This window comes from Harpegnathos saltator, unplaced genomic scaffold (genome assembly GCF_003227715.2).
Source record: "Harpegnathos saltator strain DR-91 unplaced genomic scaffold, Hsal_v8.6 scaffold47, whole genome shotgun sequence".
NCBI lineage: Eukaryota > Metazoa > Arthropoda > Insecta > Hymenoptera > Formicidae > Harpegnathos > Harpegnathos saltator.
Window position 1 is genome coordinate 1,421,584 of NW_020230283.1, and position 23,933 is coordinate 1,445,516.

The 23,933-nt window shown below is 48.2% G+C and overlaps 2 protein-coding genes across 2 annotated transcripts in view; both read left to right on the forward strand.

Annotated features, from left to right (window-relative positions):
* Positions 1 to 4,107, forward strand: part of Dnaaf6 (Dynein axonemal assembly factor 6) — a 30,123-nt gene extending 26,016 nt beyond the window's left edge. The window contains exon 5 of the mRNA XM_011147274.3: positions 3,081 to 4,107. The gene's annotated coding sequence lies outside the window, so the exon portion shown is untranslated. The remainder of the gene's footprint in view (positions 1 to 3,080) is intronic.
* A 10,085-nt stretch (positions 4,108 to 14,192) lies between these two features.
* LOC105186805 (cysteine-rich venom protein pseudecin) overlaps positions 14,193 to 23,933 on the forward strand; it is a 74,018-nt gene continuing 64,277 nt past the window's right edge. The window contains exon 1 of the mRNA XM_019843053.2: positions 14,193 to 14,312. The gene's annotated coding sequence lies outside the window, so the exon portion shown is untranslated. The remainder of the gene's footprint in view (positions 14,313 to 23,933) is intronic.

Here is a 23,933-nt window from a genome sequence, read left to right on the forward strand (position 1 = left end):
GCTGCCGGCTTTTTCTTGTATTACGCGCTAAATCAATGATCGATACGACGTGGAGAGAGAGAGAGAGAGAGAGAGAGAGAGAGAGAGAGAGAGAGAGAGAGAGAGAGAGAGAGAGAGAGAGAGAGAGAGAGAGCTCACTTTATACGACAGCGCCAGCGCACAAATAACCGGGGAAATATATTACAGGGCGCTTTGTAAGGACACAGTCTATATATTATCTCGGGGATAAAGACCCGGGCCAAGAGATTTCTCCTTGTTGATCTGGTAATCCGTAGATGATCGTAAAAAAAGGTCTCTGCGAGCGAAGCGAGCGCGCCCGTGCGGATAAGAATTTCCACGTATTCTTTTCTGAAACGCTACAACGTACACATACACACACACACGCACAAGTACAAGGAGAATACGAGTGTGAATACGCGATGGAGCGGATCCTTTAGACACACAATGCACCCTCTCGTCGCGCGGGGATCCTTCGATCCGTAAATTTCCTTGCTTACGTAAATACCGTGCGCCACGTATCCTTTACTTTGTGCTTAACTTCGTGAACCAGTTCACCTTGTAACCCCACGGGAGCAGAATAGCGGAGGAGGAGGGGGAGGAGGACAGGTCGGGGCGGAGGTTTAGGCGAAGGAAATTCCCGCGGCAGCTCGCGTGTAGAATACCGAACGATAATTAGGTATCGATTTCCACGTGCCACGAGAATGTCGGCGATAATCGACTTCGCCTATCTCAGCTGTTGACCCTGCTCCGCCGTTGGCCGCGTCGGGTTTATCGGAGGCCCTGCTCTCTCGTGCGCGCCGTATTCTTCCCTGTGAATTCCTAACCCAGTTCCATTGATCTGGCGAGTGCCTCCACGCGAGCGCGAGTACGCGCGTCTTGTATGACAAATTGAAGGGTCTTCTCGGTGAGGGCGAGAAAAAAAGGAAAGAAAAGGAGGCAGACGAGCGAGAGAGGGAGAGGGAGAGGGAGAGAGAGAGAGAGAGAGGAGGGAAAATCACCACTCCAAGCGAAGTTTCGCACGAGCGAGCGAGCGAGCGAGCGAGCGAGCGGCCCGAGAGCGATCTCCCTCTTCCATCATAATGGAAGGTTGACGATTCTCGCGACGAAAATCAAACGCGCGTCTTGAAGACGATGGGCGAACGACCTCGACCGCTCCTCGGCCGGCCAACGGCAGTCGAGTTTCGAGTCCATCTTGAGGACTCGGCCGTCGTCTTGCGGGATTATTAAAATTGGCAGGTGATCGATCGTGGCGTTCGGTATTCGTCGTCCTGAAAATATAGTACGATTAAGAGTGCATTCACGTCAGGCGATTAATGAATAACGACGACGAAGGAAGATGAATTTCTCGAAGGGGAAGTTGGCGCTTCGGAGCTCGCTCGATAGTCCGCCGTGTCTGAAAGAGTGACGCTTATTTTTATGAAGATAGAATCTTCGGACTGTGCGGTCGTGGAAATAAAAGTGGAGGGGCGAGAGAGAGAGAGAGAGAGAGAGAGAGAGAGAGAGAGAGAGAGAGATTTTTCTTAGCAAGACGTTTTTGGACTTCTCCTTCGCACTCTCTCTCTACACACGTTGCCGTGCGCTGTTTCTTCGATCTTCCCTTCATCTCTCTCTCGTCGCGCGAGAACCGAATCTGCTTTACACGAATTCCTCGGACGAGGATTCAGTATCCGGGACGTTATTACTGAAAGTAACGAGCGGCTTCTCGAACAAAAGCAACGATTCGTTCCGGAGATGTATATTCACACGACGTATAGCCACTCGTGTTGGAGACGCATCTTTTATTAATCGCGCAGCGCCGGCTGAAAATTTCACACGAGCAACGGCCGCGTCTGCTTCCGCTATCTGACGCGACAGGGACAGTGGGACCTTGCCGAAGCCATTTGTCCGGATGTAAATGTGTCCTTTTCCACTCCCGTGCAAATGCTCTTATCTGCGTGTCTTTTCTTTCTCTGTCAAAGATTGTATTTGTATTCACAAGTCTACTTATTTTCCCGCAGCGCGGAAAAGCTTTTAAAAGATAAATCCTGGAGTATGAACGCGTCTACACTCAAAAAAAGTATTCTATTTGTAAAGCGATTTTTCCAATAGTCTCATATTCTAAGCGAGGCCTTTACAGAAGAAGGATTCCTCTTTCGATCAAGCGATTAAAGTGAACCATTCATCTGAAATTTATTAGATATTATTCTTTTTTCCTCTTATTTCAAAAGGATTTTCTTTTATATTCAATTAAGTTTTCTCTTATGTGAAGAGAAATGTGTTGATTTGAATGTCGGCTTCTTTTGTTCAGTCATGCTCTACCTCCAAACATGAACGAAAAAATAATAACTATATGCTCATGGATCAAAATATTTGGAACGCTTTTTAAAAAAGGTATGTGTGTTGCTGTAACATATAGCGAAGATAATTTATTCATATTTAGTCAACTACAGTTTATAATCTATTGCAAGAAGTTGAATTATACATTCTTTCTTTTAACTATGTTTCATATAATTTGTTACGATGAATATCTTTGTAGCTGTGAAGTGATTCATAACAAAACTGATTGGAAATTTATTTGTTATGATGATCTCATTTTATTCGTGCCTATTTATTGTAGAACTGGAGCCAGAAGTACATCTATATATGTATTACTTTTCGCTATATGTTATAACAATTTTCTCAAATTAACTACTATAACCAATAAGAATAAAGTACAGTAAGTACATCAATAAATAATAATCTTCTTAAAAAATGATTAAATAATCTGCGTATGAGAGGGAATTTATATTAAAATTAATAAGATTTGCATTATACATATAATCCCTCTAACTTTAAGAATAATATGTTTCTAATATTTCCCTCTTAATCTTAAAGGAATCCTCGTATATAAGAATAAACTCTCTAAAATTTACAGGTTTCCGCTTGTTCTGAAATTACTTTTCTTTGGGTATATTCGCCTGAATTTTGAAATGTACGAATTTGCAAAATGCACGGATCAGTTGCTCTTCGATGTTTCTGCGCGTCTTTGCGTGGGTCTCGCAAAGAGAACCTTCCGATGATCGTTTGCGCGAAATCTTCAGGATTAACGTTTTCTTTTTCAGAACCCGCACGAAGTCCCGCGAGAATGCGCCAACGGACGGCAGCGCGATATGAAAGGCTCTGTATCCGACACGACGAGATACAAGCTGGAGGATCCTATATAGGGTGCTACACGGACAGGACGAGGCTCCTAGATCAGCCCTAGCGTCGCGAGGTGCACAAGGAAGAAGCCATCCGTTAAAGTTTATATTCCACACTCGACGCTTCCGACGGCACCGGAACTGCGGTGTTCTTGACGATATACGTACGGTCGCCATAAGTCACGTACCGTAGGAGCGCCCAAGTATTTTCCACCCCGCGTATTTCAGAATTCTCTCTCGTCTCCCCCTTTCTCCTGCCTCTTTCTTCTTCTTCCTTTTTCTCCTCTCCTTTCAGCGTGGCGCGCGGATAAAGCGATCGAGTGGGAGACTTTAATACGAATATTCGTATTTTTCCGCCGCGGGAATTACGCTGCCATAATCCCGCAGTCATAATTTCAAGCACGGTAATGCCGCAAGCTCGATTCAATACGACAGAAAAAAAGTCTACGGATTCATGCGCGCGTGTAGGCGCGCATGTAACGTACATAATGTAACGAGGAGAGAGACGTATTAGCGATAATTAAATGTTCCTCCGATACTACTATCGCCCTTTAGAGATAATTAAAATTACGCCATAGACACGTCGCAGGACAATAACTCGTAGTACGCGGCTCGCGCAAAACGCGATAAGTCGCGTGATGCGCGCACGCGCGCGCGTTAATACCGTAGAACCTCCCCTCCCCCTCCGCCCGAGATTTGATTTGCACCTGTCGATACGCGTTTGTTCGCATCGAGAGGCAGCCTTATGTTCCTTTGCCGGCCGATCCCGAACGGAAGGGTCAGACGCGGAGACCCGTCCTCTCGTTTGATCGTGCCCCGATTATATCTGCTTGCATTTGTCGAAAGCCACAGGATGGGATCAAGAGAAAGAGAGAGAGGGAGAGAGAAAGGGCATAAAGAAACGATTTAATTAAAATCGTTCTTTTACCGTGGCGGTGAGAACGGAAGAGTGGCGTCGATCGGGTTCCTTTTGCCATAACGGAAAAGTGCTGAGCAAGGGAAAGAAGATAGCCCGAGCGCAGGAGGCAATTAGCGTTCGTTCGATCCCTTTGTGCGTTTGACAGTATCGTTGTTCCACCACGCGCGCGGGTAATTCGCGTATCGACGAAGAAACTCGCCCGATGGCTATGGCGGTGACGACGGCTTGTTAAGTGCGCTTTCTATCAATCCCCCCCCCCCTCTCTCTCTCTCTCTCTGTCCTTCTCTCGGGCATCGAACGCGGAGAAGGACGGTATCATTTCTATACGTCGTCCGTAGGATCAATCCTCCGAGAATTATGCAGCGATAAAGTTTCCCCGAACGCGCCTTTAGATCACCGTAATCACCGTAAATCATCGTATCGGGTGTTGGGCAATTTGCCGTTACGGAAACCTCGACTGCGACTCCGGAAGGCGGCAGCGGCCACTCGTCTCCGAAGTCTCTCAGCCGATAATTCGCGAGCGAACCTGCGCGATACGGCTGGCGGCGATTAAAAAATTGTCCGACATCCGGGCGAAGAGGAGACAAAGAGAAACGGGCTGAAGAGGCGATCCCGAGCTTGTCCGCAACAGTCGACCCACCCATCTCCGCGCCGCAGGAGTATCTCGAATAGAAAAATTAATAGGGCTCTGGTAAGGCTCTGATTATTTTTCCCTAATATTAATCGGGCCCTAGTAGGGATAGAAAGACAAGGGCCCTACAAGATGTGTAACAAATGATTTAACGGGTCTTTATAAAGCAGTATTAATAGAGCCTTATAAGGAAATATTTTTATTTGAGTAAAAACATTCGTTCTTTTCATTCCAAGAAATTTGGACTGTAATTTCTTTATTTCTTTATAATTTTGTTAATAAACAAGAATTGTAAAAATATATCATACTTTACAACAAAATATAGCATTCTTTATACATAAAAATGCTGCTATTGTTTCTATTAAAGTTTGCTGCATTTCAAAACGAAGGCAATACTAGAAAAATCCTTGGAAGAGGCTGATCCTTGGAATATGGCAACTAACAAAACTAATTAAATTTGTTTTTAATTGCGGTATAATTAAAAAATCTTTAAAAGAGCCAGATAGAGCGTCTCTACTAAGACAATACTAAACTATGACAATTTTATTACACGCTTCAGATCTTATTAATTTTCTAGAACAAAACTTGATTTTGTATATCTGAAGCATCCTCTCTTAAAACATCCTTCTAAGGCCCACATCAGTTCTCCATGTTAAAGTGTTATTTCGTACAATCTAAGACCTCCCTAAAAAATCCTTCTTAGACCCTTCTCAGCTTTCCCCTAAGTGTTATTTCGTAAAATCTAAGGTACCCCTAAAAGATCTATCTCGAGGCCTGATGTGATAATAATGAGGCATCCCTTTTTAGGGCATCCTATTTTCAGCCTTATCAGAACCTTATGCTTCATGAGGATGGCCCTAACAATTTTTTGCTCGGGATGATTCATGCTTGCGCGAACTTCGTCCGCCACAGATCGAACAAGTTACGTATATATCGCGGGTTAACAAGGCGCAACGAGAGACGTTAATTCGATCGGTCCAATCTGCGGGAGTGATATTATACAAAAATGCCTTTCTCCGAAGGATGAAAAAAAGAATGACCTTCGAAGCGAGGTAGGACGCAAAATTGCGGCGAGCCCGAAGAGGAAACGCGCCGTGTCTTTCCCCCGCTGAGCGGCGGGAAGGACCCTTGCCGTCGCGTGCGTGCGTACACGCTTCCGCCGGTGCGTCCTTTGAAGGGTTGAAGTTGTGCTCGACTAGTATGCAAGTGTAACAACAGACCTAATGAGGAAGACGCAATTGTGCATTCCGTTGTGCGGCGGGTGCATAAATCTCGATACGCTGCGAACGGTTTAACGGGGGAAGTATCGCGACGGAGGGCGGCTCGGGTCGGCCAGGAGGGCTGCACAGTTGCCGTAAACCTCTTATCTGCGGCGAGGATCCCGAGGAAAGGCCGCAGACTACGGATTATCCTGCGAGTATGACATACTTATACGTATATATACGTATCTCAGAGCGCGAACAAGCCTTTTCTCCTCCTACGCCCCCCGCCCTCATCCTTCTCCTTTCTCGCTCTCTTCCTCTGTCTCTCTCTCTCTCTCTCTCTCTCTCACGGGCGCGCGCGCGGTTATATCCCCAGTCGTTTGGGATTTTCATCACGAACGTCGTTTCCGCTGTCCGCGTCGCTCCGCGCTAATTTCGGCGTAATTGCGGGCCGCGAACGCGGACGGTGATTTCGCCGTTCGGCCGTTTGTTTCGATCTCAGCCGAGCAGCCGTGAGCGGAAACTGCGAGGATCACTCGCTGCTTCCTTTCGCAAACGCTCGATAGACGTGCCGATGCGAGTGAATGAATGACACCGGGAGAGGCGCTCGACGAGCTGCAATGAACGTCACAGAGTTTTGAGAGTCTCGTTGACGAGAGCGGTAGAATTATTCGTCGGAAATTCGACGATTATCTCAACAGCGGTAATTATCGATGTAGATCTCTCTCTCTCTCTCTCTCCTTTTCCGTCATATCCTCCTCAAAGTGTCCTACATTCGCCGCGATCCCCCGCATTTTTCGACCGCCGCCGCGACTCTCTCTCGCTCGGCAAAGATGACGAGATATCAATTGCTTTCACAGATCCTTGCTCCCGCAGATCCCTAATTTCACAGATCCTTGCTTCTACGGTACATCTCCATAAATCCCTGATATATTATTCATGAATACAGTCCCGATGGGCTCCTTTTAATGCCACACACAACGCAAAATTCTCCCCCCGCCAGCCTCCCCCTCTCTCGGTCGCTCTCGTAAATAACATCCCCTCGCGTTTTCCGCAGCGACAAAATTTCACTGCGGAAATACTGATTTTCTATAACTCTCAGGTATGCCACCTGGGTAGCGTAGTTAAAAGGAATATTTCCTATAACTGCGGGGTTAAAAGGAATATTTCTATTCTCCGAGTGCCATTCGTTTCGTGTATGAGTTATGTCGCGCCGCGTTTCGCGCCGTCTCGCTCCCCTCCCGGCCCGTTTCTCACCCCATCTCCCGTTTTTCTACCCTATACAGGGTGTCTCCGCGGACTGAGCGGTCTCTCTCTCTCTCTCTCTCTCTCTCTCTCTTCCTCTCTCGCACAAGCGGGGGGATATATACCAGGCAAAAAATGTTCAAGAGCGCAGCGAGAAAGCACGTTCCCGCGCGAGAAACGAGCGACATTGCCAACGCGCGTCTCGTAAAATTTCGGGAAATTCGACAAAGATACGTCGCGCATCCCGGGCGAGTCCACGACAACAGACTCGCGTCGCGGAGTACACGAAGACGGTCACAGATTTGCCTCGTTTCCTCCCGGAGGGAAGAGCAAAAAAGAACCATCCCGCTCCACCGTGTCTGCCTTCGGACGCGAAGCTCCCCCGTTCCTTACTTCCGCGACTCGGCGCGCTCGTTAAAACGAAGCGTCGCCGTTGCCGAGAGGAACACTCTGTATATGTAATGTGCTTACCGGCCGCGTATTGGCGGGCACGCGTATAAGTACGTAATACATTTACACGCGTCTCACGTCCCGGGGGCCGCGAGTGGAGGCAACGTTTTCGCGTTGCCAATTTACATACCCCTTCGCCCCTTTTACGTCCCTTCGCCCACGCGAGAGCGCACTTCGCCTACTTACGTATGTGATTCTATCCCGTTCACGCTCGCAGTAAAGACTCACCTTCGTCGCCTAACCGCGAAGTGCCAAAGAAAAACGGGGCTGCTCGTCACAAATCAGCCCCGGGAATCAAGACACCCGTCACGACTACGCCCGTCGTCGGAGCCGGGCGAGCGCGTCGCGCGCGGAAATTCCGGCCCGTCGAATTAACGGAACGAGCCATTTTCACCTCGTGTATTTGTCTTCTTTATTGGCCGAAGTCTCCTCTCAATTATCGGCGTTAAACGTGTCCCGCTGATTCGAAGGTAGACTCGCCTGGATTCCTCATCGCCGTCGGCTCGGGTAGCCGTGAGGTCCCGTCGAGACGACACGCGGCGGGAAGGAACCAACCCGTGCAAAAAATTGTTAGGGCCATCCTCATGAAGCATAAGGCCCCGATAAGGTTGAAAACAGGATGCCCTAGAAAGTATGCCTCGTTATTACCACATCAGGTCCCGAGATGGATCTTTTAAGGATACCTTAAATTTTACGAAATAAGGCTTTGACAAGGAAAACTGATGAGAGGGAAGGATTTATTAGGGGTGCCTTAGATTTAATAACGCTTTAATAAAGAGGAAGCTGAGAAGGATCTCAGAAGGATTTTTTAGGGATGCCTTAGATTTTACGAAATAATACTTTAACATGGCAAACTGATGTAGGCCTTAGAAAGATCTTTTAAGAGAGGATGCTTCAGGAGAGGATATACAAAATCAAATTTTGGTTTAGAAAATTAATAAGATCTGAAGCGTGTAATAATGAAGCGTGTCATAGTTTAGTATTGTTTTAGTACGCTCTATCTGGTCTTTTAAAGATTTTTTAATTATACCGCAATTAACCCTCGGAGGACACACCTTTTTTTTCAAGATCAAGAAGAACACTCTGGGTCAATTTGACTCTGCGTACGTTTTGATTGTCTACCATTTCCCATACACACATCCGATCAGCTTGAAAAAATTCTCAGATACACTTCAAACATCGTAGAATCAATTGACGTAGAAAAAAAGTGTCGTTCGAATCATTTACATATTTAAAAAAATTAACAACAAAAAATTGTTTTCTGCAAAATTCAAAATTTAGTAAAAAAAAAATATCTTTCTCAACTTTCAATATTTTTGGCTGAAAATTTATCCTCATATTCCCAAGATATACTTGTATTAAAAAAAAAAATAGTCCTCTAGTGTACCTTTCAAAAAAGGTATTTATTTTGCTAAGTGACGAAGGTGTAAATTAAAAATGTTTATCCGGAACAAACCGACGCTTAGTACACAACAGGGTCAGAATGAACCTGCACCGATTTCGAATAATGCCCAACGCCTACTGCGTGTTGCGCTGTACAAAGAGAGCATCTTAACGTATAGTTAGTTACTACTAACTACCCCAAACTACAGCTAGAGGGCCTCAGGCCTCAGGCCCGCCAATTTTCAAAATGCTTTCAAGATATTTACGATCAAACTCGAGGTAAGGGTCAAATTGACCCTGTGTGTTCTCCGAGGGTTAAAAACAAATTTTATTAGTTTTATTAACTGCCATATTCATTAGTCTTTTCCAAGGGTTTCTCTAGTATTGCCTTCATTTTAAAATGCAGCAAACTTTAATAAAAACAGTAGCAGGATTTTTATGTGTAAAGAATGCTATATTTTAAGTAAAGGATGTTATATTTTTAAAATAAAAAATTCTTGTTGCACACTAACAAGGTTATAAAGAAATAAAGAAATTGCAGTCTAAATTTCTTGGAATGAAAAGAACGAATATATTTTTACTCAAATAATAAAAATATTTCATTATAAGGCTGTTGATATTGCCTTATAAGGCTTTCACAATATTGCTTTATAAGGACCCGCTAAACCATTTGTTACACATCTTGTAAAGCCCTTGTCGTCTTTCTATTCCTACTAGGGCCCGATTAATGTTAAGGGAAAATAATCAGGCCCTTACTAGAGCCCTATTAATTTTTCCACTCGGAGTCTCGGGGTTGCTCAAATTTTGTTGCGCGAGCCGCAATCGAGTTGAACTCGAGGGGCCGAATCAGCAACGCGGAAGTTAGCCTGTTGAATTTAGTCGTCAACGGACGTTGACGAGATTCAACACGCACATACCAAGTGTATGTTCTTTCGACTGCCAAGAGCTTCGTCGAGCTGCGTAACTAATTCCAATTCAGCCTTCGATTGGAAGCTTAAATAAATTGCACGCTGAGTGCGATCGACCATGCGCCGGATCAGATTCGCCGTTGCCTCAACGAACTCGACTCCGACCTGCTTTGGCGCGAACGAGAGAAGGAAAAATCGCCCAGATGTAAAAGAACACACACAGTCCGCCATGTGCAATCCTGAAATCGAGTTAGTTTCACTCGATTCAAGTTGTTTCGGCTGATTTCTGTTTTTCTACAGTGTAACGCATCTCTGCTCCGCGGAGATGCGACGGTCTATAGAACGATCGCCGAGACGCCGTAGAACGCTCAATCGAAGCTCAATCTTACGACTGCGCGAAGGATCTCTAACGAGATTTACGTCGCGTTCCCCGTCACGAGATTTTTCCACGCTGCGGTTGTGCGACTGTGACGTCGGACGATTTCGCGGGACTCGAGCTCAACGCCATTCTTTTACCACTGAAAAGCATCTTCCCTCGCATCGCGCGATTTAAATGCCCATCAAATATCATGAGCCCTTATCGTGCGTGAATCACGGAACCCTTCGCGATTTTTCATTTCACGGACTTCGATTTCGCGAGAATCCTCGCGCGCAGATTCCGCTAGTTCTGCCGTTCACGGACTCTTCCCGTCAGCACGAAGTTCCCCGACGACGACGACGACGACGACGATCGTATCCTAAACTCGGTCTTCGGGAACGACACCGATCGACCGGGTGCATCCTATCGCGGGATACTCGACGGATCGTCGTATCGTGCGATCGCCGGCGACAAGAGAGCGGGACGGAGAGCCGGAGAGAGAGAGAGAGAGAGAGAGAGAGAGAGAGAGAGAGAGAGAGAGAGAGAGAGAGAGAGAGAGAGAGAGAGTGAGACGGGAGAAGAAATATGATGGCGCGGTTACCACGGCGGACGGAGAGAGCAAAGTTTCGGGCCGACAGTCGCAATCCTTAACTAATCTTAACTTGGTCGGAATTCCGTGACCAAACCCCGTAGGAATCCCCGCCGAAAGCTGCTTCGCCGCTACGGACCGAATCGTTTCGAGCCGGTGCAGGACTTCTGCTTCAATCGGTAATCAAACTACCCCGGCAATACAATAATCCGCCAAGTGATAAAGTGAATCAATCGAGGGCTCTCGCCGATCGAAGTCTGCGCGCCGGTGCCGGCTACGATTCTGAAACTTACGAGGTCAGCTTCCTGCGGAAAGGCTGTTATTTCGCCGTAATGCCGTTAGTTAGTCCCTTAACTCGGACGAAAAGCGCGAAGACCCGAGCGACAGAGAGAGAAAGAAGGAGAGTGATGAGGAAAGAGGGAGAGAACGTAACCTACGGGAGTCTCGGGCGAAACAGCGATATAAGTCGACGAAAATAAACTTTGATAGTCTCTCTCCTCGTGTGTGTCCATCTGCCGTTCGGGGTTACATAAACTTTCAGAGATTGCGTCCCCCTTTATAGATCCATAAAAAGATATAAAGCAAGTCGGGGGGGGGGGGCAACGGGAGGAGGCCTTAGGTGAGCCGAAGTCGCGAGGAGGAGAGACGAACGATTCCTCCCTCGCGCGTCGTCGTTTCGCGTTTCGACCGAGCGCCCTGCCTCGCGCATCCGTCATCCCTCCAGACGCCCTTCTTGCGACGCGTTCTCTTATACCGAGGTCATTTCGCGACATTTTGCAACATTAACGATCGACGACGCTGCGACGGCTGCGCGCGAGCGCGAAAATCGCGGCGCAAATGACGGCGAGGTAATAAATTACGTATTCGCCGGGACGAGCTATTTCCCCGCTCTCTCGTGTTCTCTTTCCCATCTTTCTCCCTCCCTGCCCCTTGCCCCTCTCTCTCTCTCTCTCGATCACATCGATACATTTCGCAAATTGGACGAGTTTCAATAGACTTTTGCGAATCAAGCGCGGCTGATTTTAACGAGCGACCGGTAAAATAGCATTTAATGTCGAATTCATTTCGGAATCTCGCCAGACAGGAGAGACATGATGATCGTGGAGAGAGGCGCGGGCCGACGGAGAGGCGGGGGCCAGGGGGAGAGCGCCGAATCAAAGGATACTCCGCGAGGTGGAAGCGCGCGCGCGCGAATCGCAAACGCGCGCGCAGTACATCGGTAATTAACGTTTTATTACCTGTACCCCCGCGTGCACCTGCGCGCCGCGCGAGCGCGGCGATGATACTTTAATGCGTGCGCGCGTTTTAACGCTCGAGAGACGCCCGAGTAATGCTCGAATAACGCACGCTTGTTGCGCACGCCGCGCGTGCGCGCGCGCGCGTAATAAAATTTATATCATCCCGACGTTCCTCCGCAGCGCGCTATGTTTTATTCTTTCCCCTTTTCTCCCTCCTCCATTCCTCCCACCCTCGCCCCCTCTCTCTCTCTCTCTCTCTCTCTCTCTCTCTCTCTCTCTCTTTCCCGTGGTATTTGCGTTTTCTTTTTGAAACGAAAATTATTTCCACGTAACGTTTCGAACTCGCGCACACGCTCGCGTGAGATGATACGCGGATAAATAATACGTGGATGAAAAACAAGCGGCGCGTCGCATGCACGCGTTACGTATATCGATATTAACCGATACATACGTAAATAATAATGACGCATATTCTAGACTCGAGAGACTCCGCGTATCCGCGTGAGCACGCGCGCGCACGATCGTATAACGGGCGTTTGTTCCCCGGGTAGAAAATTTAATAGGGCTCTGGTAAGGGCCTGATTACTTTTCCCTAACATTAATCGAGCCCTGGTAGGGATAGAAAGACAAGGGCCCTGCGGAATGTGTAACAAATGATTTAATGAGTCTTTATAAGGCAATATTAATAGGGCCTAATAAGGAAATATTTGTATTTGAGTAAAAGCATTCGTTCTTTTCATTCCAAGAAATTTGGACTGTAATTTCTTTATTTCTTTGCAACCCTGTTGATAAACAAGAATTTTTTATTTTTAAAATATAGCATTCTTTACACACGAAAATCCTGCTATTGTTTTGATTAAGGTTTGCTGCATCTCAAAGCGAAGGCAATACTAGAAAAATTCTTGGAAGAGACTAATGAATATGGCAATTAATAAAACTAGTAAAATTTATTTTTAATTGTGGTATAATTAAAAAATCTTTAAAAGGATCAGATAACCTACGTACCTACTAAAGCAAAATAAACTATGACAATTTTATTACACGCTTCAGATCTTATTAATTTTCTATAACAAAACTTGATTTTGTACATCTAAAGCATCCTTAAAAGATCTTTCTAAGACTCACATCAATTTTTCACGTTAAAGCGTTATTTCATCAAATCTAAGATATCCCTAATAAATCCTTCTAAAGCCCTTTTCAGCATCAAAGCCTTATTAGATCTTAGGTCTAAGGCATCCCTAAAAAACCCTTCTGAGGTCCTTCTCAGCTTTCCCTGTCACACTTTTATTTCGTATAAAATCGAAGGGATCCATCTCGAGGCCTGATGCAGTAATAATGAGGCATCCCTTTTTAGGGATATCCTACTTTCAGCCTTATCGGAGGCTTATGCTTCGCGAGGATGGCCCTAACAATTTTTTGCTCGGGTCGTCGTTTCGTGTCACATGTATGCGAGCGTCGCGAACGGCGGTGGGTTTTTCGCCGCGGAGATTTCCGCACAATTTCACAGAGAGAGACCGCAGCATTGATAAGCGTTGAACAATCGTCCGCGCGTGTGAAGTATCTATTTTCCGTTGGAGCACGCGCTCCTGCGAGCTGTCGAATTCCGGTCCGCTAATCAGGCCGTGACTCGAGACATCGCGAGAGAGATCTCCTCTCTCGATTCTCGAGCCGAAAGCTCGATCGCGTGCTTGCGCGCGAATTGCGAGATGGCCATTATATTATTTTCCGCGCTCTCGCTGCTTCATCATCGCGTTGCATAATAATGTTTATTTCTATTTAATCGCGTTTAATTGCTGACAGCTCGACAAGCTCACGCCGCGATCTACAATGCAGCGCGATCATTACGTCTTTTCCTCGGCGCCGACACGCGCGATTGCCGCACGCGCGCGCGATTGCTGCGACGGGACGTTCTCCGCCTTTTCATTTTTCTTCCCGTCGCCGCGCCGATGAGTCAAACGGGCTTTTAACGAAGACATTATTGCCGGGAGCCTTCAAACTGATTACTCCTCGTCAATATGAGAACTCGTCGGCGCGTCCAAAGACTATAAAAGACGAGCCGGTCGCGATCGAGCGCCAGTAGACTGCGGCTTTTTATTGTCAAACGTGCACAGCTCGCTTTCGCGTCGCAGGAAAGCCCCCATCGCCGGCCTGTCGCATCTGGCTGGCGGTATTGTTGTTAGCAGCGACGACGAGGACGACGCAGACGAGGAGGGGACGACAAAGCTTAAAGGGTAAGTTCCTTAGTTAGCATTCCGTCGCATTCGCCGCTCCGTAATGGCCGCGCTCAACAACGAGAGGCGAGATGAAATCGCGAGCGCGCGTCGACGATGAAAATATTATTTCTCTCGACTTATCGATCTCTCGTCTCTCGCTCTCGATTACTCGCCCGCCATTTGTCGTACATCCACAGCCGGTAAACGTCGCGACGCTCGGCCCAAGCTCCGCGAGAGCCTGGCGACTACGCTATTCCAGACGACTCGTAATTTTTCATCGGGACGTCTCGTTATGCCCGAGAGCTCTCAGCTTACGTCGAAATGACGCTGAAATGGGGAAATATCCAGTCTCGCCATGTCTCTGATGTCTTCCGAGAGATTTATTTATCCGCGGAGAAAAATGTTTGGTCGAATTAACGTGACGACGATATGGCCCCGTCGACGCCAGACGCCGTCTTGCTCGGAGCGGATGGAATATCCGCTTTTCACAATCGAGTTTGCCCGATTCCAAGGAGATCCCGCTTTTCCGTCGCGCGCTCGGTTCGTCCACCTGTCGCGTTAATTCGACCGAGCCATTTTTTCCTCGGCGTGTGCAACCGCCACGATCCAACTCGAGCGTTTGCACAGTTCAGTTCAGTTCGCGAAGCGACGTCGCGCCCGAAGGACAACTCCCGATGAAAAATGCAAGTGGAAGTTTCGAGCGGCGGAATAGATTAACGTGGACGTCCAACATGTGTGTGTGTGTATGTGTGTGTGTGTGTGGGTGTGCATATATATGTATAAACAAATGGACACGACGCGTGGAATAAATAAATATACGTCGGTGGATGCATAAAACAGATAAATCTTCGCGGACGCGGGACGCTTCGCGACCAGCGGCGCTATCACGGCGCTAATCACGGCGAAATTAATGATGTCCCGACGGAAAAACAGGCTTTTGCCCTCTGCCCCCGGCAGGATCGAGATAAAAGGAGACGCGAGAACACAGGGAACATATATATATATATATATATATGTAACTTCGATGTTTCCGGTTTTAATGGGGTGCGGGAGAGAATGGGCGCGGACAGGCGATTCGAGAGCCCGGAAACGGCTTTAATGAAGTTCAGCGGGGTGGCGCGGCGACGAGGACACGCCGGGGCGCGCAAGGAACTGTGCGCAAAAAGCTGTGCCGCGCGTACGCGTGCAGCAGCACGAAACTGTTCGTGTAATATCCCTCCCTCCATCGCCACGCGCCCCGGTAAAATCACGGCGGTAAAGCAGACGGGAATGAGGAGGACGGTGAAAGGGGGGGGGGTGTGAGAGGGGGAAAGGTGGTAAAACCGTCCGTCCGCCTTGATGGAGTCGGCGGCAAAAGTCCAGCGAGTGGGATCGTCGCGTCCCGAGACGATCGCGACGAGCCGCAGCCGTGACTACCTTAATTAGGGCGATCACGTCGGAATTTAATTGACTCTTCGGGGCGGCGCGGCAGCGCCGCGTCGTGTTTAAAAATTTCTCGCGCGAGCGGCGAGACACGAGGGAGAGAATCCCGCCTTTTGTTTCCCGCCCTTCTGGCGCTCCCTTCTCACGAGTACGTCGGAGAGGATCGGGAGAGCCGGCCGATGAAAAATTCCCGCTCTCGAGAAGCTCGCGCGAAACTCGCCGCGGAGCGAAACTCTTCTTGCGAGCGCGGAGATTTGTTTATTTGCGCGGTAATGCGAACGCCGGCGTTTGTTCCCTGTAAATAATCTCTCGCCGCGGCTGATAGTGACCTCTCGGTATTTCTGTTACGCGGGAAGTATGTACTCGGAGAAATCGCGCGAATAGAAAGGAAATAATTGCGCGACAGCGACGTGTGTTCCTTCTACGATAATTACAATATGATAATCACGCTCGACGCGAGTCTGAAGAATCCATCATTTTCTGTCGCGCGCCTGACTTCGTCGCGTTCTCTTACACTTCCTCTTGGTTTTTCCTTTATTTTCCTTCTTTCATAAATTATACACCTTACATTGTCGATACGTCACTCGTTCACGGACGATCGTCCTCACTATTCGTCTTCCCTTTTACGCTCGGAAAAATATTTTCTTGATTTAAAGAAATGATTATGCAAATCATACGCGAAATTCGCGAATGGGAAGGGCCATTTCTTTCGGCCACGAGCTGCGAAAAGGGAGAATATTCCGTGTACAGAAATACACGAGTGTACACGAGGAACCGTACACGGAAACTGGGAGTAATTAAACTACTCGAGTCGGGGGGGGGGGGAGGGGGAGGAAGAGCAGGGGCTCGACAAAGAGGAAAGAAACTCAACTGGAAAGTACCCGGTGTACGGGGAAAAAAGTGCAATCTCGAATCGCATAATGCGCTGGAAAACGTGCGGGCGGCTCTCAAACGCGGAATCTTTCGTCTTATTCCGCCGCGGCGATTATTAGCGAGTGCTCTCTCTCTCTCTCTCTCTCTCTCTCTCTTTCTCTCTCTCCAACTCGAGTGGGTCCCGCGACCGCGCGCTTAATGAGCCAACCGAAATCAGTTTCTGACATTGTCCATTATCGATCATCGATAATGTTCAACATAGCGCGGAAGAATGGGCAGTTAATTGCACGCGTCATCATTCATCGGTCGATTATCATCGAGAGGCGATTTTTCATCATCCTCAGCATCGCGCGCTCGCAATCGGCGACCGGCAACCTACCCTGAGGCTAACTCCGTTAGGAATCCGCGATTATTAGCGTGATCGTTAATAATTCAATCGCGCTCTCTTTGCGTGTCGACTCGATTGCCGTAACATTATTGTTGCCGCTGCTGTCGCCGCGGCCACGCGAAATAATGGCCGTTGCGTGAGGCGTAATTATCGATCTGCGTGCACACTTTCGCAGTTAATTCCCGTCGTCTCGCCGCCAACGCCGCCGAATGATAACAAAGTGTTCCGCTTACGCAACGGTGCGCGGCAACCGCGTGGCAATTTTTAATGAACGCGCCGCACCCCAATTATCCCGTAACGAACAAGCTGCGCGCACGCCAAATTATTTCGGTGGTGTAATTTCGCGCGGCGTGGCGCGGCGTTCTTCCCTCGGCCGACGAGAGTCCTAGTCTCTTCACGCGTCTCGATATAAATCGCGGCGAATGGATGCAACGCGCGCGCCGACATCGGGGCGAATTTGCGCTTTGTTTATCTTGATTTTCATTCCCGCCGACGACGCGTAATGTATCGTCGGACAGTGAAATAATTGCATTCCGGCTTGCTCTCAGAGGTAATTGCCTCGCCCTTTTAACGACGCATTCCTTGATGAACTTGGACTCGATTTTCCTGCCTTCCCCTTCCCCCCCCTCCTCCTCCTCCTCTCCCTCTCGGTCTCTTTCCTCAGCGAGCACTCCGGTTTCCCAGCGAGCCGGCTCGCGCTGACGCTTTAATTACATTTGTCGCGACTGCGACGTTATCATTATCGTCTTCCGTGATTCGTCACGCTGATCCAAATGACGTACGAACGACTTGTTCGCGCGAATTGTTCATTATCCCGATGCCGCGCGACGGTGACTCGCGATCCGTGCTCTTGGCAAACCGTGTCGAGGGGATGAGGAAACGGCCGATTGTGGGAATAAAAAGGGACAGGCTCTTTCCCACCTCGGAACACAATTGCGGGCGCACGAGGACACGTGTAAGTGAGCTGGAGGAAATGTTTGCGAGTCGAGCCCGGCGATCATCGACGCATGAGCGACTCGCTCATGCTCGTCAGGGATCGGGCGATCGATGATCGAGACGCGGAGAAATCATCGTCGTGCGGTGAGCGACCACGGGCGCCGAGAAGTCACCCGCGGCCGCGAAACCTCAATTGGAATTCTCTTGGCTCCATATTAACCCTGCGGATGCCGTCTCGAGAATCTCAAGGATCAGTGCAGAAGCTTGAAGTATACCGTGCAAACTATTGTCCTACTCTGATGGAGGCATGCATTATAAATGTTGTTCAATATTGCGCACCGTTACCGAGAGATTCGTCAAGAAATTCAGGCGTTTTGAATGAGACTTCGCCGCAGCGCGTCGCGCGCCTTGACTCGCCATTTTTCTCCCATTAATATGTCAATAATTACGACAGCGATTTGGCGAAGACTTGGTACTCTTCTATCGAGTTTAACGAGTTCTATCTGCTTATTCTCGAGTAGGAAAATTAATGGGGCTCTCTGGTAAGGGTCTGATTATTTTTCCCTAACATTAATCGGCCCCCTAGTAAGGATAGGAAGACAAGATGCGTAACAAATAGTTTAACGGGTCCTTATAAGGCAATATCAATAGGGCTTTATAAGGCAATATTAATAGGACCTTGCGAGAAAATATTTTTATTATTGCCTGAGTAAAAATATTCGTTTTTTTCATGCCAAGAAATCTGGACTGTAATTTCTTTAATTCTTTACAATTTTGTTAATAAACAAGCATTTTTATTTTGAAAATATAACATACTTTACAATAAAAGCATTCTTTACACATAAAAATCCTGCCACTGTTTTCATTAAAGTTTGCTGCATTTCAAAACGAAGGCAATACTAGAAAAATCCTTGAAAGAGAATAATAAATATGGCAACTGATAAAACTAATTAAATTTGTTTTCAATTGCGGTATAATTAAAAAATCTTTAAAAGGATCAGATAACGTAACCTACTAAAGCAAAATAAACTATGACAATTCTATTACACGGTTCAGATTTTATTAATTTTTTATAAGAAAACTTGATTTTGTATACCTAAAGCATCCTGTCTTAAAAAATCCTTCCAAGATTTACATTCAATTTTCCATGTTAAAGCGTTATTTCGTAAAATCTAAGGTATCCGTAATAAATCCTTCTAAGGTCCTTATCAGTTATCTCTATCAAAGCCTTATTTATTAAATCTAAGGCACCGCTAATAAATCCATCTAAGGCCCTCATCAGTTTTCCTTATCAAAGTAAAAGCTTATTTCGCAAAATCTAAAGTATTTCTAAAAGATCTATCTCGGGACCTGATGTAGTATTAATGAGACATCTCTTTTTAGAGCATCCTACTTTTAGCCTTATACTTCATGAGGATGGCACTAACAATTTTTTGCTCGGGTCAGCGTTCGATTTAAGCTTGGACAGACGTTGAAGTAAATGTAAGTGAGCAACATGACCGCGGAAAGTGAACAAATTTTTGCGACCGGTTCGGGAGAAAGATCTAAAGTAACGCGGACCGTGAGAGGGACTGAGGAGCTGTTCCTGCGCGCGAAGAAAATGGTATGAAGTTGCCATCTGCGACATCGAGATCAGACAACAGTCTGTATATTGCGCCGCAAATTCGACGAGACATGATTTTGATTCGGAAAGGGCCGCGCGCGAGACAGCCGTATATAAAAGCCGTGGCGCAGGCAGGCAGCCGGCGGCGGGTTTGCGACCTCCGCCAGAAATATTACACCTGTAAATCCTGCGACGCGCGACTTTTCGGAGCGTAACGTACGCGCTCCGACGCGCCCGTCGCTCCGCGTCGACCCTTCGCGTCCTGCCGTGCGCTGCTAAGGTAAACGTATTTCAGCGGCGGTAATAAGCGGCTGCAAGTTTTTGTTATAATTAGGTTGCTCACCCCCCGCGAGCTTCCGCGAGCACTGACGGCGCCGGGATTTCCTTATCAAGTCGCGTTTCCTCTCCATCTCGGTCGCCGCGCGCGGCTGTATACGCGCGTACGTCGCACGCTTCGTGCGCGGGAATAAAGATGCGGGCCGCACGCGACGATGCATATGCACGAGCGCATTTTGCAAAGAGAATTGTTGATTAGCCTTTTTTCTGACACGCGTCCCTGAAACGTTGCCTTTATTAAGGGGATGAAAAGGAGACCTCTCTCTCTCTCTCTCTCTCTCTCTCTCTCTCTCTCTCTCTCTCTTTCTCTCTTCCTTCCTAACCTATCTCGCTGTCCCTTTTCCTCGCCGTCTCCCTCGCTCGTACTCTTCGGCTCTCATTGTCGCGGTAAGCAAATTCGGCCTTTCGCCTCGCGTTTGTTGCGCTTGTTACTTTACTACTTCATACACGCACGCACATGTACACACATATCTACGTTACTTGAAAAATTATTAAGAGATATTTGTCGAGATGTAAAAAAATTAACGGGTAAATGGGGAATATGAAATATAAATAAAAAATATATATATATTATTAGAGAATTATTAGAGAAATATTAGAGAAAATATTAGAGAAATATTTAAGAAATATATAATATATATATATATAATTTTAATCATTTCAAGATACCGATTTCATCGATAATTAACGCTCAGGTCAATTGCCGAAAATAAGAGGAGAAAAGGTAACCGAGGATGAAGAGAAAACGAAATACCCGGCGAGTATAAAGTGATTCCTTCGCTTCCGGTTGATTCTTCGCTAATGGAAGTTCAACGACAAATTCGTCGAAAGAACACTAGCAGCGCGCGGCGGAATGCGCGAGTGGTTTCCACGTCCTCTCGCCCCCCCCCTCTCTCTCTCTCTATCAGGTCAATTCGCAGGTATATAGGTGGGTGGGTATAGATTGCACCGTGTGTGCTTAAGGAAACTTCCCGTCTCCGGATAAACAAACTTATCCGTCCGACCTACTCAAGGGTGAAAGAGCGTTCTCCATCGGTCGCCGCTGCGCGCTCGGCGAGAGATACCGGCGCGGATACTCTTTCCGCTCGTATATCGATCGCATTTGATTCCTCGCTGGATGCGCAGGACAATGCGGATTCCATGCTGTTACGCGACACACTGTTTAAGCGCGTTCGCGCGCATCATAAACATTTTCCTTTCGTGCGTGGTTTCGCTCATTTTCTCTCCCTCTCCCTTTCTCTCTCTCTCTCTCTCTCTCTCTCTCTCTCTCTCTCTCTCTCTCTTTCTGCTGTCCGTCACGTACGCGCTCACAAATAAAGTCCGTGACGAGGGGCCGGTAGTTGCAGCTTGCGCGACATCGAACATCGATATCATGCCGCCGCCCTCATATTCATGAGCTATGAAACTGCATTCTCTCCCTTTTCCTTGCCCTCTCCTCCCCCCCCTCTTACTCGGCCTCGGGATGGACTATAAAAATCGCAGCGAGATCTGCGTTTCGACAGTGACATCTTCGTGACACGCGGTGTATTCCGATGAACCGAGATATTGCAGGAGGATGCAATTTATTTATGTAACTTCGGATCGATTTTCTGATGAGAATTTAATCGGACGTCACCGAGTTTTCAATTTCGACGGTAAATGTCTCGATAAATGACTATCAAATTACACGCGGATGATTTGAATTTTGCCACTGAGACGTGTTCAAGTGTCGTTGGACGTGTCGCGATGGTTGATGAGATATTTTTTAACCACAGATATGTTTTCTTCGCCCTGTTCGGTATCCCCCCTCCCCCTCCAGTGACGAAGGATCGACGTCAAACTAGAGGTACAGGTGAGTGAAAGAAAATGCAGAGCAGCGCCTCAGGACTCTCCACATGCCGAGTCTCTTTGGAGATATAATAAGATCAATGAGTGAATAATTAAGCTTTCGATATTTCCAACCGAAAGAGAGAGAGAGAGAGGTAACAAGCTTTCTCGATATAAATTCTCCCTCAAATATTGACGTTTGCTCTTACTCCGTGTATCAAATACAGCAAGCGGATCGTCTTAATTCCCGTGTAAATATTTCACCGCAATACCGACTTTTGTTACGGCTTGTAAAATATTCCGCCATGAAATCTCGCTCGCGCACTAATAAATAAACGTAAGCGAATAAGCTCGTTGTGTTCCCGACGGGCTTCGCGAGCGAGCGAGCGAGCGAGCGGATATATGTATTTTGCCGTCTCTCACGAGCGCGCTCGCGGATTTACTTTCGTCCCACGCGTCTTCCCTCGCAACTTCACGAAACGTTCCTCGAACATTATTCGAATCTTGACTCGAAAGGAAACGGGGGTTTCCTGTTAAATTTCCAATACCACCGCATCGGCAATGTCGTCGCGAAATGTTACGAAATAGCGATCGCGCGCATCAAACATTTAGCGAATTTCAATCGCGCGGCTACATCCGAAAATTCACCCCATTGTTAAAACCTCAATCCCCGAGCGCTTTTCCGCGTCACCTTTAGTCTCCCCCTCGAATACGGCGAAAGACAAACCGCCGTCCTCTTCGTCCCCCGCCGCCGCCGCGCCGCCACCCTTCTCCCCGCGAAGTCGCGAAAGCCTCCCTCCTCTCTCCTATCTCGGGAACAACGAGCGCCGCCGTCTACGATGCGCCAATAAATCGTCGGCGAATTCCTTTAGAAAAAAAAAAAAAAAAAACCCCGCGCACGCGCGGAGTATTAACGTTAATTAGCGGCTATCAGTCGGATGAAATATCGCGCGGTTGGCGCAACAATTTGCGCCTGAATAATTTCCCCCCCGCTTTTTTCCTCCCTCTTCTCCAACGTTCGATATTACGTGAAATAAAAATTTTAACGACCCTCCGCCGCGCATCCCTCCCTTCCCCACGCACTCGTGGAAGCGCGTACACGCAGACACACCTCTGTCTGTCGTACATCACATCGGCGTCACACAAAATTACCATTAACGACGTAACATCGCACTTGGGCGGTCGCGTTCTATTAATAACGTAACATCGCGTTACCGTGTATATCGCTAACGGGGAGTTGCCGCCTAATACCCGGAACATTGCTAGCCGGCTGACTAATATCGCGGAATTAGCACGCGAATTTTCGCACGGCGAATTCATCCCCCTCATGAATTTCGCTCTCGCGACCCTTCGCGCGCGCGAGACGGTATCGAGCTTCCCGTCCGCGAGCGTTCGCTCGCTTGTTCCCTCCCTCCGCCTCCCCCTCCCCCTCTGCGCTCGCTCCTCTCTCTCTCTCTCTCTCTCTCTCTCTTTCTCGCTCTCTGTGTGTCGACCGAGCTTCGGAGGAGCTTGCGCCAGTTCGCACGCAGACAGCCGCGCGCCGCTTCGCGGTACGGAACTACTACGGGACGGGGTTTCCCATCGCGGCGGTGGTGGCAGCGCGTCGCCGGCGGCCGCAGTACCGTCGTACGGTCTGAGCACGAACCATCCTCTCTCTCTCTGCTGCCGTGAGCCATCGGCATGACACTCGACGGAGCCGTCGTCGCGATCTCGCCCGGCGCGCCCGGGACGATCGTCTGAGCCCGAGAGACACCGGCCGTGATCTCGCGCGATCGATCGGTCGGTCGATCGGCCGACCGACTGATGATCAGCAGTCCTTCGTCAGCGTCCTCGGTCCACCGATCTTAGCCTCTTCGATCTCGCGAGCTTCGCTCCTCGCGGCAGCTGTGGACAGTGAACGAGCGGGAGGGGGCGACTTCCGTCGATCGACGATGCGATCGTGCCGAAGTCCCGGCGGAAGCTCATCGGCAGCTGCCTCTCGATGATCCTCCAGATGGACACGACGACGCTCGGACGGGATAAGGGTGCTCGGGACTTGCGGTTCGACGCGGTACCCGGAGGTGTCGTCCTCGAGACGTAGGTGTTCGCTTCCTGAGACTCGCCGCGACTCGCCGTCGATTCTCGCGCCCGCGCCGCAGAAGGATTATGTGACCGTCCTGCTTGTGCTGCTTCTCGGAATTTCGAGCACCCTCCCGAGAGAGAGAAAGAGAGAGAGAGAGAGAGAGAGAGAGAGAGAGAGAAAAGTCTCGTCTCAAATGAAGAAGAGCCTAGTCGC